Source organism: Pseudophryne corroboree, unplaced genomic scaffold (genome assembly GCF_028390025.1).
Source record: "Pseudophryne corroboree isolate aPseCor3 unplaced genomic scaffold, aPseCor3.hap2 scaffold_475, whole genome shotgun sequence".
NCBI lineage: Eukaryota > Metazoa > Chordata > Amphibia > Anura > Myobatrachidae > Pseudophryne > Pseudophryne corroboree.
Window position 1 is genome coordinate 478,214 of NW_026970087.1, and position 15,824 is coordinate 494,037.

The 15,824-nt window shown below is 44.3% G+C and overlaps 4 non-coding genes and 1 pseudogene across 4 annotated transcripts; all 5 read left to right on the forward strand.

Annotated features, from left to right (window-relative positions):
* The first annotated feature begins 227 nt into the window (after positions 1–227).
* LOC135028192 (U1 spliceosomal RNA) lies at positions 228–391 on the forward strand. The gene has a single exon (XR_010224542.1). It is a non-coding gene; the product is annotated as a U1 spliceosomal RNA (small nuclear RNA).
* A 59-nt stretch (positions 392–450) lies between these two features.
* On the forward strand, positions 451–567 carry LOC135028422 (U5 spliceosomal RNA). The gene has a single exon (XR_010224732.1). It is a non-coding gene; the product is annotated as a U5 spliceosomal RNA (small nuclear RNA).
* Positions 568–841: 274 nt separating this feature from the next.
* LOC135028410 (U5 spliceosomal RNA) lies at positions 842–957 on the forward strand. Its single transcript, XR_010224721.1, has one exon. It is a non-coding gene; the product is annotated as a U5 spliceosomal RNA (small nuclear RNA).
* A 275-nt stretch (positions 958–1,232) lies between these two features.
* Positions 1,233–1,348, forward strand: LOC135028420 (U5 spliceosomal RNA). The gene has a single exon (XR_010224730.1). It is a non-coding gene; the product is annotated as a U5 spliceosomal RNA (small nuclear RNA).
* Positions 1,349–15,000: 13,652 nt separating this feature from the next.
* On the forward strand, positions 15,001–15,179 carry LOC135028388 (U1 spliceosomal RNA; annotated as a pseudogene).
* The last annotated feature ends 645 nt before the right edge of the window (positions 15,180–15,824 follow it).

A 15,824-nucleotide genomic window follows, 5' to 3' on the forward strand; every position in this document is an offset into this window, starting at 1 on the left:
CAGGCCTTCCCCCAGGAATGCTTGCACTAGTTGTTGCATTTGGTTTGTTGTTTGGGGGTGCTTCAGTATTAGGCAGCCTTCTGCCCTCCCATGTTCATCTGAAAATATGTGTTCTCCCTGCAGTTGTTGTCCCCAGATGAGAGTTCCCTTGTGCTGCCTCAGTTGAATCTCCTTAACTTGACAGAGATGTGCCTGAGCAGCGGCCCTCCCCAGCTCTATCCCAAATCATACTTATTTTGCATAGGAGATACCATGGTCATGAAGATTATTCTCCCAGGGTGAGGTTCATTCATTGCATTCTGGGTATGCTGACCCCTGTGATTTCCCCAAATGTGGGAAACTCGACTGCTTTATTTGTGGTAGTGGGGGACTGTGTTTGTGTTTTCCTCTGGTCAGCTCTGGTAAAAGTCAGATTTCTTTGTTTCAGAGCCTTGTTCTTCTTTTGAGAGTTCCCTTGTGCTAGTTCTTCAGAACGAACAAATCTTTTGCCTTTTACTAAAGATTTCCGTGGAGAGGAGCAAAACTGAGTTTTATCTCAATTTTTGCATGCCCCGTCTTATTGGGGTTTCTTTTATCAGTTTAAAGATAGAACGAGTGTGCTTTAATGTAAGCTCATTTGCGTAGAAATTACAGTAAATGTTTGTTTCTTTTCAAACAGAACTTTCTTGACTATACTAATTGCTTGAAAGATCTGGGAGCACATGGAAAAGAGTACAAACCATGTTTATAGCAAGGGGAAGCCTGGTGAGAAATCTGCTTTCTTTCTTTCAAATTGGGTGCTCACTTTGAGCTGAATGAGGACTGCTGGCATGGCACTCAGGCGACAGGTAGAATCTTGGTCATGCTGTGGTTTCTCTTCAGAACGAACAAATCTTTCGCCTTTTACTAAAGATTTCCGTGGAGAGGAGCAAAACTGAGTTTTATCTCAATTTTTGCATGCCCCATCTTATTGGGGTTTTATTTTATTGGTTTAAAGATAGAACGAGTGTGCTTTAATGTAAGCTCATTTGCATAGAAATGACAGTAAATGTTTGTTTCTTTTCAAACAGAACTTTCTTGACCACACTAATTGTTTGAAAGATCTGGGAGCACATGGAAAAGAGTACAAACCATGTTTATAGCAAGGGGAAGCCTGGTGAGAAATCTGCTTTCTTTCATTCAAATTGGGTGCTCACTTTGAGCTGAATGAGAACTGCTGGCATGGCACTCAGGCGACAGGTGGAATCTTGGTCATGCTCTGGTTTCTCTTCAGAACTAACAAATATTTCGCCTTTTATTAAAGATTTCCGTGGAGAGGAGCAAAACTGAGTTTTATCTCAATTTTTGCATGCCCCATATTATTGGGGTTTCTTTTATCAGTTTAAAGACAGAACGAGTGTGCTTTCTTGTTAGCTTTAATGTAAGTTTATTTGCATAACAATGACAGTAAATGTTTGTTTCTTTTCAAACAGAACTTTCTTGACCATGCTACTTGCTTGAAAGATCTGGGAGCACATGGAAAACAGTACAAACCATGCAGTATCACAAGAGCCTTTATTTGATCTTTCATGAAGATAGAGCAGAATTGAGGACACGTCAACAATTTCTGCCGAAGGTGGTTCATCTTTCCACATGGTGCCTTTGGCCACTGACACCTTCGTTGAGTCAAAGTCTCTGGCTGTGGTCAGAACTTTGAAAATTTATGTCACCAGAACGGTTCAGATTAGGAAAACAGAGGCTCTGTTTGTCCTGTATGCTCCCAACATGATTGGGTGTCCTGCTTCCATGCAGACCATTATGCGCTGGATCTGTGGTAAAATTCAGCATGCTCATTCCACGGCAGGATTGCCGTTACTGAATTAGGTGAAGACCCATTCTACTAGAAAGGTGGGTTCATCCTGGGCAGCTGGTCGGGGAGTCTCGGCATTGCAACTTTGCCGAGCAGCTATTTAGTAAACACTTTTGCTAAGTTTTACAAGTTTGATACCTTGGCTGATGATAACCTCAAGTTGGGTCATTCGGTGCTGCAGAGTCGTACGCACTCTCCCACCCGTTCAAGAGCTTTGGTATAACCCCATGGTTCTTAATGTGACCCCAGCATCCTCTAGGTCGTATGAGAAAATAGGATTTTAATACCTACCGGTAAATCCTTTTCTCTTAGTACGTAGAGGATGCTGGGCACCCGTCCCAGTCCATACTGTGTCTGCAGTTATTACTTGTGGTTATACACATGTTGTGTTACGGTTCTGGTCAGCTTTTTGCTGCAATTGTTCATGCCGTTGGCTTGTGTTCTGTTGAATGCCACGTTCTGCGGCATGCTTAAGGTGTGAGCTGGTAAGATGCTCACCTTAGTTTAACAATAAATCCTTTCCTCGAAATGTCCGTCTCCCTGGGCACAGTTCCTATAACTGGAGTCTGGAGGAGGGGCATAGAGGGAGGAGCCAGTTCACACCCTTTGAAAGTCTTAAAGTGCCCATGTCTCTTGCGGATCCCGTCTATACCCCATGGTTCTTAATGTGACCCCAGCATCCTCTACGGACTAAGAGAAAAGGATGCCCTTGTGTACTATCCTGACTTCTCCTCCCGTCTGCTTACTTTGTGCCTTCCAACACACAATGCGAACTACAGGTGGTGCTGCAGGGCCCACACCCTTTTACTTGCCTTACAGAGCAGCTCTGGAGCTGTTACAGTGCCCAGCTGCTGCAAGAAATCAGCATGAATGCTTCAGGGGATGGGGCATGGCCAACATGAGCCCCACACCAAAGGAGGGTGGGGGTGTTTAATGCGAACTAGGGGTCATCCAAGCACTGCAAAAGGCCGCCATGCCCTGCATGCCCCTTTTCTCTTTTTATATGCAGATGAGGGTTCCAGCCAACTTTGGCCCACTGCTTGGATGACATCACCGTATGCAAATCCGTCTGCTGCAGACCTTCCCCCAGGAATGCTGTTACTAGTTGTTGGATATGGTTTGATATTTGATGGTGCTTCAGTATTAGGCAGCCTTCCGCCATCCCATGTTCATCTGAAAAGATGTGGTCTCCCTGCAGTTGTTGTCCCCAGACGAGAGTTCCCTTGTGCTTCCTCAGTTGAATCTCCTTAACTTGACGGGGGAGGGGCTGCCCGAGCAGCCACCCTCCCCAGCCCTATCCCAACTCATACTTATTTTACATATTAGATCTCTTGATCATGAAGATTGTTCTCACAGGGTGAGGTTCATCCATTATATTTTAAAATAGGAAGGTACAAATTACATATTTGAATTGCATCTATGTGCTGGATTCAAATGTCCCCCCCCCCCTTCCTTTCTCAATTGTGCCCGTCAGCAGCTATTCTAAGGTTGCTGCCAATGGGTGTGACACATTAATTTCTTCTGTGGGGTACACTGGACTCCACAAGGATTCACATTGGGGTGTAGAGTAGGATCTTGATCTGAGGCACCAACCGGCTCAAAGCTTTTGACTGTTCCCAAGAAGCTCAGTGCATTCTCCTCTATAACCCCGCTTCCATGAACAGGGAGCTCAGTTTGTAGTTGGTGCCTTCAGTAGCAGGCCAATTAACAGGGGCCTGCCTCAGGCAGCCTATTCTTAGCTATTAATTTTGACAAGAAAAGAAGAACTTGTTTTATGAGAATCTACAAGGGCTGCAGCAGGCTAGGTCTAATAGACATCTTTACTGCAGCTTCATCACTCCCAGCGGCGCTATATACTCCCGTGCCCTGGTTGCTGGGTCACTGCAGCGGAGGCTCCGGTTTCATCCTAAGGTCAGTCACACACACACCACCCTTCCGGATCACGAGGCCGCTGATGAAGGGGAGCGAGGCCGTAGGGGGTGGGCCGTGTGCGCACTGCGGTGGACACTGATTACTGGGCAGCCGCTCCACTAGCCACCAGGTACAGTTAAGGAGCACAGGTCTGGGGGTTTTTCTCCTATATTAACCCAATTTTGTACTGCCCGCAGCGCATTGTGATAGGTAATAGGGCCTGATTCAGGTTGGATTGCAATCACAATAAGCGATCCAACTGCAAAAATTGCTAAGAGCATACGCATGTGCCTGCATTTTCTGCGGCACCCCGCAGAGAATGTGATCGCCTCTGCCTGTCAATCGGGGTGGGGAAGGGGGGGAGAGGTGGGTCAGCAACACTCCATTTCCAAGTCAGGGATGGAGCGGTGCGGGGGCAAGGCTTCAAAATGGGGTCTGCAACGGAGGAGACACAGGGGGCGTGGTCACAGCGGCTGTATGACATCACATTCAGCCGCTGTGATCACAAAAATGGTGGCGGCTTCCTGCGCGCACATACAGTCTGCACCAGCAGGAGCCTACACCATTTTTTATGATCACGCTGAACTGCAGTGCGACTGCAATTACAGCATGGTCAAGAAGGGAGGCGTCATGCTGGGTGGCCATGCCCTGTCACTGTGCAGGAGCCAGCACCGCTCACACACTAGTCCCCGGGTGCAGCCCCCAACCCCCGGGACACCCGGAGCAACAAAATGTAGATTCAGGCCACCAGGCCACGCCCCTACCTATGAAACCATGCCTCCTTTTTACCATTGCACTGCTTATCTGCGCGCACTGCATTACAATCTCCCTCGCCACCTCTCTGTGTGTCACCAGTGATAGTGACACCTCTGCCATGCTTGTAGCAGCTGGTCCTAAGATCTACGCCTCAAACCCTGAGTGTTTGCCCTTGTGACTTGTTGATCATCATAGCGAAGCAGATGCTTACAGAAAACTGCAGGGGCTTAGATTGAAAATAAAAAAATTGATGGGTATAAGGTAGAGAGGAGCGGGTTCGGTTCTCCGAGAACCGAATTCCCCACGAACTCCACGTGGTTTACACTGGTCCGAGGCAGGCTCGGTTGTTCCCGCCTGACTCGGAAAACCTGAACAAGGGAAAATGTCATCATCCCGCTGTCGGATTCTCGCGAGATTCGGATTCCATATAAAGAGCTGCGCGTTGCTGCCATTTTTACTCGTGCATTGAAGAGAGAGCGGAGAGGACGTGGCTATGTTCTCTCAGTGGAAATCTCAATATCAGTGCTCAGTATCAGTGGTTACTTATTGCTGCTCAGTAATACTAGTAGTGTGTCTCTCCTGCTCAGTGTCAGTTCTCAGTAGTATCCTCATCAGTGCTCAGTATCACTGCTCATTGTCTTGTGCTGCATTGTGGTGCTCAGCATACTACAGTACATTACTAATAGTCCAGTGCTGCATCTTGCTGCTCAGTGTCAGTTCTAGTATCCTCATCAGTGCTCACTATCACTGCTCATTGCATTGTGGTGTTCTGTATACTACAATAACATAGTAATATAGTAACATAGTTTTTGAGGTTGAATAGAGGCAAATTGCCCATCGTGTTCAACCTGTTTTAAGTTGTGATGATTCTACATACTTGCTGAATAATGTTTTATGACTAGTTAGCTACTATAACTCATGTTACCCCCGGATTAACCATGTTGATATTTTAAGTATTATAACCTTGGATAGCTTTTTCATTCAGAAATGTATCCATTCCTTTTTTAAATCCAATTACAGAGTCCGCCATTACCACCTTCCCTGGCAGGGAATTCCACATCCTGATTGCCCTAACAGTGAAGAAACCTTTCCTCCATTGCGTTCTGAACTTTCCTCCAGTCGCAGCGAGTGACCACGTGTTCTTTTAATAAATAATTCCTCTGATAACTCTTTGTTATGTATCTTTACATATTTGAAGATATTAATAATATCTCCTCTTAGGCACCTCTTTTCTAGTGTATAAATATTCAGCCTAGTAAGTCTTTCCTTATAGTCCAGTACTTTTAGGCCTTTAATCAATTTAGTCTTCAGGATCTCTTACACTTCCATGAGCAGCAGAGTAGTGCAATGGAAGCATGCTGGGCCCATAACCCAGAGGTCGATTGATCGAAACTATCCTCTGCTATGTGCATTTTTTTTTTTATAATTAAAGTAATCAAAAACTGGGATTGATATTTTGGCTCTTTTATTTTTACTTAAAGTACAATAACTTTTATCATTTTAATTTGTTTTAATAGTATATTGACAGCATTGTTTTCTTTAAAAAATCCACTTAATTTTCTTTACCCTATTACTGAAATGGTAATTGACAAAAACAAACTACATTGTCACCAGAAGAGCAATGCAAAATGTACAAGTGATATATGAAAATCATCTTCCATCTTGAATTTCAATGATGCATTGGGACAACAATTTGTGAGAAACATCTTCACCCACAAAGAAAGATTTTCTTAATTCCTTACCTGTGTGCTGATTAGATATCACCTTGTTTTCACATTAAACAGACTTCCCCGTGAGGAAGCAGCAAGGATGCAGTGACGTTTCCTGGTGTCAACCTGTATTATTTCAGTAGACATTGAAATGAGGATGCATCTTTGATGCCTTTCCAATGAAGCAAGTTTATTTCAGTAATAGGTGAAAAACCATTCCTACAAAGGTGTTAATCAGAGACTTGGCTTTGTGGACACTTTTCAGAGAGCAAATTTGTTAGCATAAACATAAAATCAGAAAATGAAGAGCTGTTTAATCACTCAATTGGACTTTTCTGCCAGCATATTTTTTTTCTCTGCAACCCACTGCTAAATTGTGCTTCCTAGCTGTTTTTTTATAAAATCACTTAATCAAATCTAACTCTGATTACATCAGAGAAGGCCAGGTACCCTACACCATAAGGGGGGTTTTTGAAATTTTGACTTGTCTACTTAAAGATCACCAAAATCTGATTACAAGGTCAATTACATGCCTGGGTGGGATTGAACCACCAACCTTTTGGTTAATAGCCAAACATGCTAACCGATTGCGCCACAGAGACACCTTGCAAAAGTCAATACTGACAAAGGCTAATAATCATTCATCTAGAACGTTTCCTAGAAAAACTTTAAAAAGTCAATAATCTGGAGAATTTTTGTAAGAAACACATTGGTACTTTCCCATGATGAGTGAGTGCTTCAGGATTTCTTGCACTTACATGGGCTATTAACCAAAAGGTTGGTGGTTCAATCCCACCCAGGGATGTAATTGACCTTGTCATCAGATTTTGGTGATCTTTAAGTAGACAAGTCAAAATTTCAAACCCCCTCTTATGGTGTAGGGTACCTGGCCTTCTCTGACGTAATCAGAGTTAGATTTAATTAAGTGATTTTATAAAAAACAGCTAGGAAGCACAATTTAGCAGTGGGTTGCAGAGAAAAAAATAACATTTTAAACCTACCGGTAATTTTTTTTTCTCGTAGTCCGTAGAGGATGATGGGGACTCCGTAAGGACCATGGGGGATAGACGGGCTCCGCAGCAGACATGGGCACTTTAAGAAAGACTTTAGATCTGGGTGTGCACTGGCTCCTCCCTCTATGCCCCTCCTCCATACCTCAGTTAGAGAAACTGTGCCCAGAGGAGACAGACAGTTCGAGGAAAGGATTTTTGTTAATCCAAGGTCAAGATTCATACCAGCCACACCAATCACACCGTATAACTTGTGATATACTACCCAGTTAACAGTATGAATCAAATCTAACTCTGATTACATCAGAGAAGGCCAGGTACCCTACACCATAACAGGGGTTTTCGAAATTTTGACTTGTCTACTTAAAGATCAACAAAATCTGATTACAAGTTCAATTACGTCCCTGGGTGGGATTGAACCACCAACCTTTTGGTTAATAGCCGTACACACTAACTGATTGCGCCACAGCGAAACTTTGCAAAAGTACATACTGACAAAGGCTAATAAGCATTCATCTAGAACGATTCCTAGAAAAACTTTAAAAAGTCAATAATCTGGAGAGTTTTTGTAAGATGTTTCTTCCAGCAACCAATGAAGAAACACATTGGTACTTTCGCATGATGAGTGAGTGCTTCAGGATCTCTTGCACTTACATGTGCAGCAGAGTACTGTAATGGAAGCATGCTGGGTCCATAACCCAGAGGTAGGCAGATTGAAACTATCCTCTGCTATATGACTTGTCTACTTAAATATTACCAAAATTTGATGACAAGGTCAATTACGTCCCTGGATGGGATTGAACCACCAACTTTTTGATTAATAGCTGAACACACTAACCGATTGCGCCACAGAGACACTTTGCAAAAAGTACATACTGACAAAGACTAATAAGCATTCATCTAGAACGTTTCCTAGAAAAACTTTAAAAAGTCAATAATCTGGAGAGTTTTTGTAAAATGTTTCTTCCAGCAACCAATGAAGAAACACATTGGTACTTTCCCATGATGAGTGAGTGCTTCAGGATCTCTTGCACTTACATGTGCAGCAGAGTACTGCAATGGAAGCATGCTGGGCCCATAACCCAGAGGTAGGCAGATTGAAACTATCCTTTGCTATATGCATTTTTTTTTTGTTCATTAAAGTAATCCAAAACTGGGATTGATATTTTAGCTTTTATTTTTACTTAAAGTACAATAACTTTTACCATTTTAATTTGTTTTAATAGTATATTGACAGTGTTGTTTTCTTTCAAAAATCCAATTAATTTTCTTTACCCGATTATTAAAATGGTAATTGACAAAAACAAACTACATTGTCACCAGAAGAGCAATACAAAATGTACAAGTGATATATTAAAATCATCTTTCCAGCTTGAATTTCAATGATGCATTGGGGCAACGATTTTGTGAGAAACATCTTCACCCTTAAATAAAGATTTTCTTTATTCCTTACCTGTGTGCTAATTAGATATCACCTTGTTTTCACATTAAACAGACTTCCACATGAGAAAGCAGCAAGGATGCAGTGGCGTTAATGTTTCCTGGTGTCAACCTGTATTATTTCAGTAGATATTGAAATGAGGATGCATCTTGCTGCCTTTCCAATGAAGCAAGTTTAATTTAGTAATAGGTGAAAAACCATCCCTACAAATATGTTAATCAGATACTTGGCTTTGTGGACACTTTTCAGAGAACAAATTAGTTAGCATAAAAATAAAGCCAGAAAATGAAGAGCTGTTTAATCACTCAATTGGATTTTTCTGCCAGCATATTTCTTTTTCTCTGCAACCCACTGCTAAATTGTGCTTCCTAGCTGTTTTTTTATAAAATCACTGATTCAAATCTAACTCTGATTACATCAGAGTAGGCCAGGTACCCTACACCATAAGAAGGGGGTTTGAAATTTTGACTTGTCTACTTAAAGATCACCAAAATCTGATAACAAGGTCAATTACATCGTTGGGTGGGATTGAACCACCAACCCTTTGATTAATAACCAAACACACTAACCGATTGCGCCACAGAGACACTTTACAAACATACATACTGACAAAGGCTAATAAGCATTCATCTAGAACGTTTCCTAGAAAAACTTTAAAAAGTCAATAATCTGGAGAGTTTTTGTAAGATGTTTCTTCCATCAACCAACGAAGAAACACATTGGTACTTTCCCATGATGAGTGAGTGCTTCAGGATCTCTTGCACTTACATGTGCAGCAGAGTACTGCAATGGAAACATGCTGGGCCCATAACCCAGAGGTAGGCAGATTGAAACTATCCTCTGCTATATGCATTTTTTTTTGTTAATTAAAGTAATCCAAAACTGGGATTGATATTTTTGCTCTTTTATTTTTACTTAAAGTACAATAACTTTTACCATTTTAATTTGTTTTAATAGTATATTGACAGTATTGTTTTCTTTCAAAAATCCACTTAATTTTCTTTACCCTATTATTAAAATGGTAATTGACAAAAACAAACTACATTGTCACCAGAAGAGCAATACAAAATGTACAAGTGATATATTAAAATCATCTTTCCAGCTTGAATTTCAATGATGCATTGGGGCAACGATTTTGTGAGAAACACCTTCACCCTTAAATAAAGATTTTCTTAATTCCTTACCTGTGTGCTAATTAGATATCACCTTGTTTTCACATTAAACAGACTTCCACATGCGAAAGCAGCAAGGATGCAGTGGCGTTTATGTTTCCTGGTGTCAACCTGTATTATTTCAGTAGACATTGAAATGAGGATGCATCTTGCTGCCTTTCCAATGAAGCAAGTTTAATTCAGTAATAGGTGAAAAACCATTCCTACAAAGGTGTTAATCAGAGACTTGGCTTTGTGGACACTTTTCAGAGAGCAAATTTGTTAGCATAAACATAAAATCAGAAAATGAAGAGCTGTTTAAACAGCTACTGCCTGAGGGTCTCTTGACCTGGTGCAATACCTCTGTAGCTTTTTGTTGAGGCGGGACGCCATCATGTCTATCTGGAACAGTCCCCACCGACTTGCAATCTGTGCGAAGACTTCCTGATGGAGTCCCCACTCTCCTGGATGTAGGTCGTGTCTGCTGAGGAAGTCTGCTTCCCAGTTGTCCACTCCCGGAATGAACACTGCTGACAGTGCGCTTACATGATTCTCCGCCCAGCGAAGAATTCTGGTGGCTTCCGCCATCGCCACTCTGCTCCTTGTGCCGCCTTGGCGGTTTACATGAACTACTGCGGTGACGTTGTCTGACTGGATCAGAACTGGTTGGTCGCGAAGTAAGGTCTCCGCTTGACATAGGGCGTTGTATATGGCCCTTAGCTCCAGGATGTTGATGTGAAGACAAGTCTCCTGACTTGACCAAAGACCTTGGAAATTTCTTCCCTGTGTGGCTGCTCCCCAACCTCGGAGGCTCGCGTTCGTGGTCACCAGGATCCAGTCCTGAATGCCGAACCTGCGGCCCTCTAGAAGGTGAGCACTCTGCAGCCACCACAGGAGAGATACCCTGGCCCTGGGGGACAGGGTGATCAACTGATGAATCTGTAGATGTGACCCGGACCACTTGTCCAGTAGGTCCCATTGCAAGATCCTCGCATGGAACCTGCCGAAGGGAATGGCCTCGTATGATGCCACCATCATTCCCAGGACTCGAGTGCAGTGATGCACTGACACCTGTTTTGGTTTCAATAGGTTCCTGACCAGAGTCATGAGTTCCTGGGCCTTTTCTATCGGAAGATAAACCCTTTTCTGGTCCGTATCCAGAATAATGCCCAAGCAAAGTCAGACGAGTCGTAGGAACCAACTGCGACTTCGGGATATTGAGAATCCAGCCGTTTTGCTGTAACACCTTCAATGAAAGTTATACGCTGTTCAGCAACTGCTCTCTTGATCTCGCTTTTATGAGGAGATCGTTCAAGTACGGGATAATTGTGACACCTTGCTTTCGCAGGAGCACCATAATTTCCGTCATTACCTTGGTGAAAATTCTCGGAGAAAATTCTGGAGAGACCAAACGGCAACGTCTGAAATTGGTAATGACAATACTGTACCGCAAATCTTAGGTACGCCTGATGAGGTGGATAAATGAGTACATGAAGGTATGCATCCTTTATGTCCAGAGATATCATAAAATCCCCCCCTTCTAGGCTGGCGATGACCGCTCTTAGCGATTCCATCTTGAACTTGAACCTTTTCAAGTATAGGTTCAGGGATTTTAAATTTAATATGGGTCTGACCAAACCGTCCGGTTTTGGGACTACAAACAGGGTCGAATAATTTCCCTTTCCTTGTTGAAGCAGGGGAACCTTGACCACCACCTGTTGAAGATACAATTTGTGAATTGCATTTAACACTATCTCCCTTTCCTGGGGAGAAGATGGTAGGGCCGATTTGAAAAACCGGCGAGGAGGCACCTCTTCGAATTTCAGCTTGTAACCCTGAGAAACAATTTCTATTGCCTAGGGATCCACCTGCGAATGAACCCAGATGTGGCTGAAAACACGAAGACGTGCCCCCAACTGGGCGGACTCCTTTAGCGGAGCCCCAGCGTCATGCGGTGGATTTTGTAGAGGCCGGGGAGGACTTCTGTTCCTGGGAACTAGCTGTGTTGTGCAGCTTCTTCCCTCTGCCCTTACCTCTGGCAAGAAAGGACGCACCTCGTACTTTCTTGTTTCTCTGTGATCGAAAGGACTGCATTTGATAATGTGGTGCTTTCTTAGGCTGTGAGGGAATATAAGGCAAAAAATTTGATTTACCAGCTGTAGCTGTGGAGACAAGGTCCGAGAGACCTTCCCCAAACAATTCCTCACACCTGTAAGGTAAAACCTCCATATGCCTTTTTGAGTCGGCATCACCTGTCCATTGCCGGGTCCATAGGACTCGTCTAGCAGAAATCGACATAGCGTTTATTCTAGAACCCAGTAGACTAATGTCACTTTGAGCATCTCTCATATATAGGACAGCATCTTTTATATGCCCTATGGTCAATAACATAGCATCCTTATCTAGGGTCTCAATCTCTGCTGATAAGGTATCTGTCCATGCTGCCACCGCGCTACAACCTCGGCCGACGCAATTGCCGGTCTGAGTAAGGTACCAGAATGTGTGTAAATGGACTTTAGGGTAACCTCCTGCTTGCGGTCAGCAGGGTCCCTGATGGTAGCCGTATCCTGGGATGGCAGCGCTACCTTTTTGGATAAGCGTGTCAATGCTTTATCCACCCTAGGGGAGGATTCCCACCGTATCCTGTCCATTGGCGGGAAAGGATACGCCATAAGAATCCTTTTGGGAATCTGCAGCTTTTTGTCTGGAGATTCCCAAGCTTTTTCACATAATTCGTTCAACTCATGTGAGGGGGGAAAGGTTATCTCAGGTTTCTTTCCCTTATACATGTGTACCCTCGTGTCAGGGACAGGGGACTCTGTGATGTGCAAAACATCTTTTATTGCAATAATCATATATCGAATACATTTAGCCAATTTTGGTTGTAACTTTGCATCATCGTAGTCGACACTGGAGTCAGAATCTGTGTCGGTATCTGTGTCAACTATTTGGGATAGTGGGCGCTTTTGAGACCCCGAAGGTCCCTGCGACATAGGGACAGGCATGGGTTGACTCCCTGACTGTTCCCTAGCTTCAGCTTTGTCTAATCTCTTGTGTAATAAGTTTACATTAGCACTTAAAACATTCCACATATCCATCCAGTCAGGTGTCGGCGTTGTCGATGGAGACACCACATTAATTTGCTCCTGCTCCTCTCTAGGAGAGCCTTCTACCTCAGACATGTCGACACACGTGTACCGACACACCATACACTCAGGGAATCCTCTTGTCTGAGGACAGTTCCCCAACAAGGCCCTTTGGAGAGACAGAGAGAGAAAGTATGCCAGCACACACCCCAGCGCTATATGACCCAGGAAAAAAACACAATCACTTTATGTTTACCCAGTAGCGCTGTATTTCCATATATATATGCGCCTAATTATGTGCCCCCTCTTCTTTAAGACCCTCTTTCTACCGTGGTATAAGCAGGGGAGAGTCCATGGAGCTTCCCCTCAGCGGTGCTGTGGAGAAAATGGCGCTGGGGAGTGCTGAGGGAGAAGCGCCACCCCCTCAGCGACGGGCTTCTGTCCCGCTCAAATAGCCCCCCCCCATAAAAAAATGGCGGGGGCTCTTATATATATATACAGTGCCTAGCTGCATATATATTTATTTTGCCAAAGAGAGGTCTATATTGCTGCCCAGGGCGTCCCCCCTGCGCCCTTCACCCTTACACTGACTGCCGTGTGTGAGGTGTATGGGAGCAATGGAGCACAGCTTTACTGCTGTGCGTTACCTCAGTGAAGATCATGAAGTCTTCCGCCGCCTCTGAAGTCTTCTTTTCTTCTCATACTCACCCGGCTTCTATCTTCCGGCTCTGCGAGGGGGACGGCGGCGCGGCTCTGGGACGGACGGCGAGGGTGAGACCTGCGTACCGATCCCTCTGGAGCTAATGCTGTACAGTAGCCTAAGAAGCAGAGCCTATCAACTCACAGAAGTAGGTGTGCATCTCTCCCCTCCGCCCCTCGATGCAGGGAGTCTGTTGCCAGCAGGCTCCCTGAAAATAAAAAAATCTAACAAATATACTTTCTGTCAGGAAACTCAGGAGAGCTCCCTGAAAAGCACCCAGTCTCCTCTGGGCACAGTAGTAAACTGAGGTCTGGAGGAGGGGCATAGAGGGAGGAGCCAGTGCACACCCAGATCTAAAGTCTTTCTTAAAGTGCCCATGTCTCCTGCGGAGCCCGTCTATCCCCCATGGTCCTTACGGAGTCCCCAGCATCCTCTAGGACGTAAGAGAAAAATTATGCTGGCAGAAAAATCCAATTGAGTGATTAAACAGCTCCAGAGCTGCTCTGTAAGGCAAGTAAAAGGGTGTGGGCCCTGCAGCACTACCTGTAGTTTGCATTGTGCATTGGAAGCCTAGTTTGCTGTCTGTTTCCACTTCTTTTTTCTTGATCCCCTCCCGTCTATACCCTTGTGCACTATCCTGACTTCTCCTCCCGTCTGCTTACTTTGTGCCTTCCAATGCACAATGCAAACTACAGGTAGTGCTGCAGGGCCCACACCCTTTTACTTGCCTTACAGAGCAGCTCTTGAGCTGTTACAGTGCCCAGCTGCTGCAAGAAATCAGCGTGAATGCTTCAGGGGCTGGGGCATGGCCAACATGAGCCCCACACCGAAGGAGGGTGGGGGTGTTTAATGCGAACTAGGGGTCTTGCACAATGCGAACTACAGGTAGTGCTGCAGGGCCCACACCCTTTTACTTGCCTTACAGAGCAGCTCTGGAGCTGTTACAGTGCCCAGCTGCTGCAAGAAATCAGCTTGAATCCTTCAGGGGCTGGGGCATAGCCAACATGAGCCCCACACCGACAGAGGGTGGAGGTGTTTAATGCGAACTAGGGGTCATCCAAGTGCGGCAAAAGGCCGCCATGCCCTGCACGCCCCTTTTCTCTTTTCATATGCAGACGAGGGTTGAAGCCAGCTTTGACCCACTGCTTGGATGACATCGCCATATGCAAATCCATCTGCTGCAGGCCTTCCCCCAGGAATGCTTGCACTAGTTGTTGCATTTGGTTTGTTGTTTGGGGGTGCTTCAGTATTAGGCAGCCTTCTGCCCTCCCATGTTCATCTGAAAATATGTGTTCTCCCTGCAGTTGTTGTCCCCAGATGAGAGTTCCCTTGTGCTGCCTCAGTTGAATCTCCTTTACTTGACAGAGATGTGCCTGAGCAGCGGCCCTCCCCAGCCCTATCCCAAATCATACTTATTTTGCATAGGAGATACCATGGTCATGAAGACTGTTCTCCCAGGGTGCGGTTCATTCATTGCATTCTGGGTATGCTGACCCCTGTGATTTCCCCAAATGTGGGAAACTCGACTGCATTATTTAATGCGAACTAGGGGTCATCCAAGCACCGCAAAAGGCCGCCATGCCCTGCATACCCCTTTTCTCTTTTCATAAGCAGACGAGGTTTGAAGCCAACCTTGACCCACTGCTTGGATGACATCACTTGCTGCCTTTCCAATGAAGCAAGTTTAATTTAATAATAGGTGAAAAACCATCCCTACAAAGGTGTTAAGATACTTGGCTTTGTGGACACTTTTCAGAGCACAAATTTGTTAGCATAAAAATAAAGCCAGAAAATGAAGAGCTGTTTAATCACTCAATTGGATTTTTCTGCCAGCATATTTCTTTTTCTCTGCAACCCACTGCTAAATTGTGCTTCGTGGCTGTTTTTTTTATAAAATCACTTAATCAAATCTAACTCTGATTACATCAGAGAAGGCCAGGTACCCTACACCATAACAGGGGTTTTCGAAATTTTGACTTGTCTACTTAAAGATCACCAAAATCTGATAACAAGGTCAATTACGTCCCTAGGTGGGATTGAACCACCAACCTTTTGGTTAACAACTGAACACGCTAACTGTTTGTGCCTCAGAGACACTTTGCGAAAGTACATACTGACAAAGGCTAATAAGCATTCATCTAGAACGTTTCCTAGAAAAACTTTAAAAAGTCAATAATCTGGAGAGTTTTTGTAAGATGTTTCTTCCATCAACCAATGAAGAAACACATTGGT